Consider the following 8391-nt stretch of genomic DNA (forward strand, 5'->3'; position numbering starts at 1 on the left):
GAGAGTCTGTCCCAGACCACTCAAGAGGTGCAGGTAGGTCTGTGATGCAGGCAGATGACTGCAGCTCACCAGGACCACCCGAGCCGGCCTGGGCACCAGGGATGGGGAGAGGCATTTTCCAGCTGCAGACATTTCTACCTCCAGCAGTCCTGCTGATTTCCATCATGCATCGCCTCACAGTGACACCTAGAACAAAGCTGGACACCTGCCTGCTCCTCTGCTATGACTGTATTTAAGGCGCTGCGCTATTGCGGGAAGCTGTCCCAGCCAGACAAGGGATCTGCAGCCCGGGGACCATCCATCCGCGGGACCATCACTGGAACCCCAGATGAGAAGTCCCATTTTGTTAGAGCAACTCAGCTGCACCTAATTCAAACAGCAATGAGCTTTCCTGCATTACTTCTTCCTGAATCCTTCTGCTCCACTCTACATCAAGGGGAAGAAAAAAAAAATAATCACTTCTTTCCTCCAGAGCTAATTCCCATACACTGCAATGAGAGAAATGCAATGTTCTGAGCAATAAAAGCTGGAAAGTGGAATTATTTTCTGCACCATTCAGATGGAAATGAAGCCTAGCCTCAATTCTGCCACCCACCTGGAGCCATGGTATGATCCTATAGATCTTTGGATCAATACTGCATCATAGCTACAAGATGAGAAGAGGGGAAAAAGGAGCGGCACAAAATCAAGGAGTGTAGATTTTAACTAAATTAGTTCTGTAAGGGTTCCCCCCTTCACTGCCACTTTTTGGAAAAAGGTACAGCAATCAGCCGGGGACAGAGGAGAGCAGAGAGAGCATTCTGCTTCCTTTGAAAGTGGCTGGTGTTTATTCCGAAGGCCGTTATCCCTCACCCCAAATAAACGCACAAGATTACGTTGCACATTTTCTGTTTGACTATGTGTGGAGAGAACTAGAGAGAGTGATACACCCTGCATTATTTCTTAACGATTCACTAAATTGCAGCATCTCCACAGGAGGAGTGGTCTGAACCACCTCCCCGGTTACTATCCACCCAGGCATTTCGTTACAGGCTACCAGATGAGTTTCTGCCCACACAGTAGAGAGATGAAGAACAACAGGGTTTTGTGTTTATTTGCTTGTAATTTAGGGCTGCCTTACATCACAGCACGTAGCTGAACACGGCATCGGCAGGGAGAGCTGATGCTCAGAACTGTTTTCCCAACTGCCCGATTCCCTGGCTCTCCAGGGACAGCTCAGTTGTGTCTGAGGGACAGTTATTGCATGGGCTCCAGTACACAGGCTCCTGAGGACTGCTCAGAAACCACCTGAGCGATACAGGGGAATAAAACCATGTCCCACATATTTATTTTGAACTCTTAGGGGGTCCCCACCTGGGAAGTTCACCTTGTTATTCTTCTCCAGAGAAGACCCTGGCCCCTATCCTTGAGGTGGCCTAGAGACAGAAACCACTCTGCTGCAGGGTCTGCCAGCCCCCACACCTCCAGACACATCCCCAGGGGCTGAAGAAGGAGAAACAAAACATCAGAACCCTACAATCTCCTCAGCAGCTGCTTTCCACCAAGCAGAAGTACAAGAAGCCAAATGCAGCCGTACCACAAGCCTACTACGCACACCAGGAACACCACACTGCTACAGCGACGTCCTCACCCACCACTTCCACATCCCAGCCCCAGAACAAACAGCAGGAACACCTTACCTTTCCCACCAGACGAACCGCACGCGCGGGCCTCACACCAGAGCCTTGGAGCCAAAGCAGCAGCTCCACACGTGCTTTCCAAGGCACGCACCAAGCAGGTAACACCTGCAGCGGCACAGGCACCACTCCCACTGCCAGAGGGGAGGGACTGGCCCCCAGCTCCTCACTTATTGCCCCAGGGTCTTGCTGATCACCTGCAGCTGTGGGCCCCCATGATGGCAAAGTGCAGGCAGGTGTGTTGGGGTGGGAGCAGCCTGGCCTCCCTTCTCACCCACCCACCCACCCACCCAGCACCTGCTGCCCTGCTCAGCCACTGGCCTCTCGATCAGGGCTCATCTTCAGGGTCGGGCTGATGCACCACAGGGTAACTTGCTACTGGCCACCCAGATGTTGTCTCCTAGCTCATATTTGAGACCAGCATGGTAAATGGTGCTGGTATTTATTACCTTCCCAATCACAGATGTCCTTCTACAGGAGGGCGATTCTTCACTGCAGGGTTGCTTCCCTCTTTTCTTTGTTTGGTCAGAAGTTTTACAAGATCTGGTCCTCTCCTTCTGCCCTCAGCTCCTGAAGTTCAGTGAATTCAGCTGCCTTTTGCCTTAAAAAATAAAAAGAAGTCCTTAATCCTCCTACCTGACAGGAAAAGCCAACAGATGAAGATCCCTAAGGTTTACACTGCAGTTCAAAAGAACCCACAAGATTTTTTTTAGCTTTCAGTATTTCCTGAGTTACTTCATGATTGTGAATGCCCACAGTTAACAACAGTGTAACGCTGAGCCCAAATCCTTAGCTCTTGTACCCAGGACAGCCGCCCCACGTTCCACCTCTAATCAGCCTGATCCCACAGTGAGAGCCAGGCAGGCAGACCGCTGTCTTAAATAAGGCACAGAAGTTCATTTTCCTGGATTTCATTGCAGGTTCCTAATCAAGGGCAATATTTCTAACCCCAGGTTTATTTCTGTGGTGTCCCCAAACACTTTAGCTAATAGAGATGAACCTTCCAGTACCAGTTTATCTTTTCTCCTTTATGCCAGTATTCAATGCCTTCTTTCATCCACTTCAGTAATGAATCATCTGTTTTTGTATGATTAGGGTTATGAACAGCTCAGTACTTGTACAGTGGAACATTAGGGCAGGAATATAGATGCCCATAGGACAGAGATAAGGATTCATGAAAGAGAAGAGCGGGCTGATTCGAGAGAAATGCGTTTAAAAATGCATTAGTGAAGAGTAACAGAATGAAAATACTTGATGAATATTTTAAGCGGCCAAATATTAAAAGTGTGTGTGTGTGTGTATATATATATATCTCCACAAAATGAAAGGCACTGGTTTTAATGTCCAACCAATCTTCAATTTGCATCAATGATGGGATTTATCTGAATTTGGGGCATGAGTCTGCCAGGTGCTTAGCCTGCTGGTCCAGGTCTAGAAAAGCTGTGAAGCACTGATTTCAGAGTGGGTTTATTCATATGAGGGATGTACAGGATAAAGTACAGGATACATTGAGTTGTTTTGTGGGCACAGTCTGCCATGACCCGCGTCTCCCAGCGCTGAACAGTTCGGGTGAAGACAAAGGCTGTAATACTGTAGCGGTCAGTGTTTTACAGGGAAAAAAATACAGAACATTGAAACTTTTCCCATGGTCTCACCATCTGTAGATGTAAAAGAGAAAGCAACACTTTCAGAGACTCCTGGGAGGCTTATGATCGCAAGCGACCAAGAACCAGGACTTTGCAGTGTGAGTCCAAGGTCCTCAGTGACTCATGACTAGATAAATCTTCCTCAGTTCCCATCTCTAGAAGATACATATAATGTTACTTGCAAATAAAAAGTTCTCTGATGTAAAACTGCATTGAAAATCCAGAAACCAATAAAACTCCTTAAAAAACAAGTCACGTTCATTGAAATAGTCCTGAAACAATCAAATTAAGAGCAAGTTTAAGAACTTGTGCATGTGCGTAGGTGAACTAAGCACATGCATGTACATGGAGGTAGATAAAGCTTTCTCTAAAATGACAACAATTTTACAGGAAAGTTCAAAAAAATCTATAAAAAAATTACTACATCTCATTAAATCTTGAAGCATTTTTTTCATAAGAGCTTGTAAAGCCTTGGAGAGGTTTCAGCATTACTACCTAAAGGGACAGAGTACTCTCCCCCGTTATCAAAATAAGCCAAAAGTAGGAGGAGGTTAAGTACTGCAAGAGCCCAGCCCTGAGTGCACATCAGTCAAAATTAAAAAATGAACAATTGTACGTGCTTTGATTTCTGCGTCCTGAGGTCTTCATTTCTTTGCAGGACAGCATTTAAGCACACACAAAGATCCCATGAAGTCCTAGCAGAATGAGCGCATAGCAGAGCGATGCGATAGAACCACCACATTTCTGCATGGCTCTTTGGATGACCAACTTCCTGTCGGAATGAGTATTTTAAAACTGGGAATAATTTCTAACACTATAAAATTAAGAAATGTTTTGGAGAACTTGCAGTCTTAGACCTTTTTAAAAATCTTAGATGTAAAAAAACCCCAGGTTGATTCACAGATGTTTTGTTCTAGGAAAGGGAAAAATTTGTCGTCATTGACCACGCACCTCTGAGAAGTTGCGTCCTCACACCACAACGGCCATGTGGCTGCACAAAGCTTCAGAGCAGCCACGGGGACCCGTCTGTACCTGGCACTCGTGTCACTGCTGACAGCGTGAAACAAAATCCACGGGGGTTCTCCTACCTGAGTCGCACATTGACTCATCGCAACGCTCAATCACATTTTTGCTAAATACCCCCGCCAAAGAAACCCCAACGATCTCCAGTCAACAGATCTATTGCCAACTGCAATGCTTCCTCCACCCAACGACAAGACCGGCGTGCTCATTACCAAAAGCATGTAAGGCTTCTGCAGGCTCAAAACATCTCACAAACACTTTTAATTAATTTTTCCAGCATGCAGGATGAGTAAACACACTATTGTTGATGCTGTCAGCTGCTTGATACAAGTCCCAGACCTCTTTCAGTTTCACTCAGAAATACTTTGACCTCTGTCAAAAATTCATTGACAGTAAGGTCTCTCCAAGTAAATGTTTGCAGCAGCAACAAAAGAGGAGGTAATAGTATGCCTGCTATGCATACAAGAGGCATAATACCGCTTTAGATTTCTATGGTAATTTCTTCGGATACAGTATCAAGCTTTGGCGACTTTTTAACTGCTGAATTACTGTAATATTTCTCATAGGAAATCCTGAAATCTCGGTTCCAGACATAAAAACTCCTTAGATATATTTTGTACCTAGCAAAAAGCTAAATCTTTATTTATTTATTTATTTATTTATGGCTACTGCACTCAAAGGAAAGGGTGGCCAGCAGTCTGTGAAATTATTGTTTGCTTCTAAATGTAGTTACCACAGCTGAGGACTTAATACTTGGCTAATGCCTGCGATCCTTATTAACATAAATATTGTAACAGTCAGGCGGGATGGAAGTTCATACATGAGATAAGATCTTGTCTGTTCCTGGTGATATGATCTCAACACTAGTCAATTAAAACTGCTGGAGTATTTCGTAATCATTGTCATATCAAATTACCGCACTGATGCATACATTAAGTAGGAAAAGTTATTACATTACCGCGTGGGGCGAAAGAAGGGCTAAAAGAATACTGCAGCGCTAGTAGTTTATGGAGACATAAAAATTACTGTGGACAGCGTTATAGTTATTCCAAGGACCACTATAATTGTATAATAATTCTGTTTACACTTGTCCATCCTATTTTTCTTATAGGAAGTTATATATGAAATGATTCTACAGGACTGTTCAAGGGACTAAGATATAAACCCTGGGAGATTGTTTTTCCTTCCTCTTACCCGTGGCACTTTACAATGTACTCTTCTTCGCGGAGGCTGGCTTTGGGTAGTCAATATAACATATTCCTATAAGACTGTCAGTAGGATTGGTAGGGTAATTTGCAGAGGTTTTGTGGATCTGCAAATTGAGAATCAGCCCTTGGAGGATTAAGGTTTCAAATTTAATTTTACGCTAATTCTAGGCATTTTTTGAAAAACGACAAGCTTGGCTTTACTACCTCATATACAACGTTATTTACTTCTCCTTGGGCTCTTTTTATTGTTTTGGGAGGATACCAAGCTAATGTAACACTGCCCTAACTGCTTAGCTGCATCGAGCGAGGCCATTTGCATGCGGCGTGTCTGACAATTAAGTGCTACACTGCAGAGTTCATCCACAAGTAATCCAGCACTTGGCAGTCAGAAGCGCCGAGGCCCGATTCTGCTCCTCTCTGTGCCGGAGAACGTCCATAGCGGTTCACAGCAATACTATGCGAAAGGCATGCGGGTTCACATCGAATGATCCCCTCCAAAAAGATTTGTCAATCAATTCCTTTTTATGACTCCTGGATTGTTTTCTTACGTCACCAGTATTAGTAGTTCATATTTTTTAATTGGAAATATCTCCTAGAAAATCTGACTGATGTCAGGACCCCGCTGTGAGAAACACTGCGCAAACACAAAGTTAGAGAAAGTTCTTGCCCCCAAAATCTCCAGTCTGAAATCTCAATAGTGTCGAGTGCCAAGACCATACACAGTACACGCAATCTTATTTGGTGAAATAAATTGCAGATTTATTTTTTTTTAAGGGGAAAAAAAAAAAAATTGGAGAGCACTTGTAGAAATGAGTAAGGTTTCACCTAGTGATAAAGGTAGTTATGCTCCAGTAATGAGGAGAAAGGGAACTTGCTATCAAGAATTAATGAGATCACAAAGAACAGGCAGGGGAAGTGAACGTTTTTAAAATGTCCCTGCTGAACACCAGGAATAATAGAGTGAGAAAAAATGGAGTAGATCCCTGTGGTAAAAACTATTAGAGGCGGCGAATTATAAAACTATTAACCAGAATGTAACTCCCAATTAAAAGATGATTTAACACTGGAATCTGATGGATGAATTTTGATTAAATGGAGAACTATTAGGAGCCCTGGGAAATGGACTTCTCCTGCCAGTTCTAAAAGTTAAAAGGCAGTTTGATATAAAAATTTATAAATTAAGGTTAATTACTTTAAATAACATGGCTGGAAGCAATAAAAAGAAATTTATAATATTCTCTGGAGTTTTAGGAAAATAATATAGATATCCGCACCTCTCAATGGAAAATCGAATTAGCGTCCCCAAGTACAGGTCGACAAAGACAAAGGCAAAATAAACTGGCTGACAAAGGGGCTGCGTGGGAAGCTGAACGACTCATAGCCTTTGATCTGCCAGAAGACTCCGTGCCCGCTGCCGCAGCAGCTCTCTTCTCAGGGTTTTTGTGCAAAGGAGCAGGGCTTCTCCACTTCAGCCTTTGAAACCCACAGGGAGCACGCTGCAAACCAAACGATGGATGCTGAAGATGTCCAAAGAGGCAGGCTGATCCTCCTGCCCCCGAAGAAAGGCTTGGCTCTATAAGCAGGTAGGCAAAAATTGATATCAGGTAACCCAACCTGTGGTAGCCTTGGGAGGGGAGACAGTAGCCCAAAGCAAGGTCAAACGGTCCCTCTCTTAAGGGTTCATCGTTGTTACTTATAAACCTTTAAACATCGTAAGAAATCATTCAGGCTAGGCAAGAAACGGGCTTGTCTAGAGAGGTGGTGTGGGTTATTCAGAAACGTGGAGCCCAGCTCCAGCCAGAGGGCTCTCAAACGCATGGCAGGGAAGCTCAGCTGGAGGTGGGTTACATTACATTACACCGGGTCTTGTGGAATACACTTTAATGCACAGAAAGAAGAGTGTTTGGGAGGTGAGGCACTTAGTTCAGCCTGAATCTCCTTTATCCTTTCAAGTGGATCCCATGGAGGAGGTGGGGATTGAGGAAGAAAAGCATGTGCCTGTGTCACTCCACATTAACTGCCTGGACTGGATCGTTCCCCGAGGAAATACAGCAGAAGGCAGCAGAAGAGGAGAAGGCTTCTCCTGTGACAGCCTCCTGGGGCTTCTATGCAGCCATCGCTGACGAGGGTGACAGAGGAGGCATAAAGCCTGGAAGGTTTCCACAGATCCCAAAGAATTCCCAGGAAGCTGGAATCATTATACGGAGACATTCTCCACTAATAGAAATGTCTCCTTGCGCCCCTGCTCCGCTCTGACCTAGCTGGCAAGGGATCTTCCTCTGAGCACTGCAGACAGGAGAAGAGAGCATGTGCCAAACGACGGCCACAAGCCAGGTCACACCAGCTTCTGCAGGTCCACAGTGCCAGGATGCCGAGGAAGGCTCCCACTCCTTTCCCACGTATGTACCCCAGGTCCATGAAGACTCCCACAGGAAGCGTGGAGCACGCTGCAGATTGGTCCTACCAAATCCTAACGAAGGGGCAGATCTCTACAGGCTGACCTCAAGGGGCTGAGCCAGACCCCAGATGTTTTCTGTCCCTCCCCTCCATGAACACCTGGCCCTGGGAAAGGCTTGAGGTGGGGGAAGCAATCGTGCATCCCACGGTCTGCTGCTCATCCAACTGGACGTGTGCCCTCCTGATTGCTCGCTACTCGAAGGTTGGAGCCTTTCCATGCCACTTGAAGGACTGCACAGTTGTGTGCCCACCAAATTCTCCCTTCTCCAACTTCTGTTCTCCGGCTGCCCAGTGTACCTATGCACGCCTGGCTCTGTCCATTTACGTACACACACACTGTTTCAGCCTCCTCCTGTCACCTTCCTCCCTCGGTGTCCCCCA

Source organism: Balearica regulorum, chromosome 19 (assembly GCF_011004875.1).
Source record: "Balearica regulorum gibbericeps isolate bBalReg1 chromosome 19, bBalReg1.pri, whole genome shotgun sequence".
Classification (NCBI taxonomy): Eukaryota; Metazoa; Chordata; class Aves; order Gruiformes; family Gruidae; genus Balearica; species Balearica regulorum.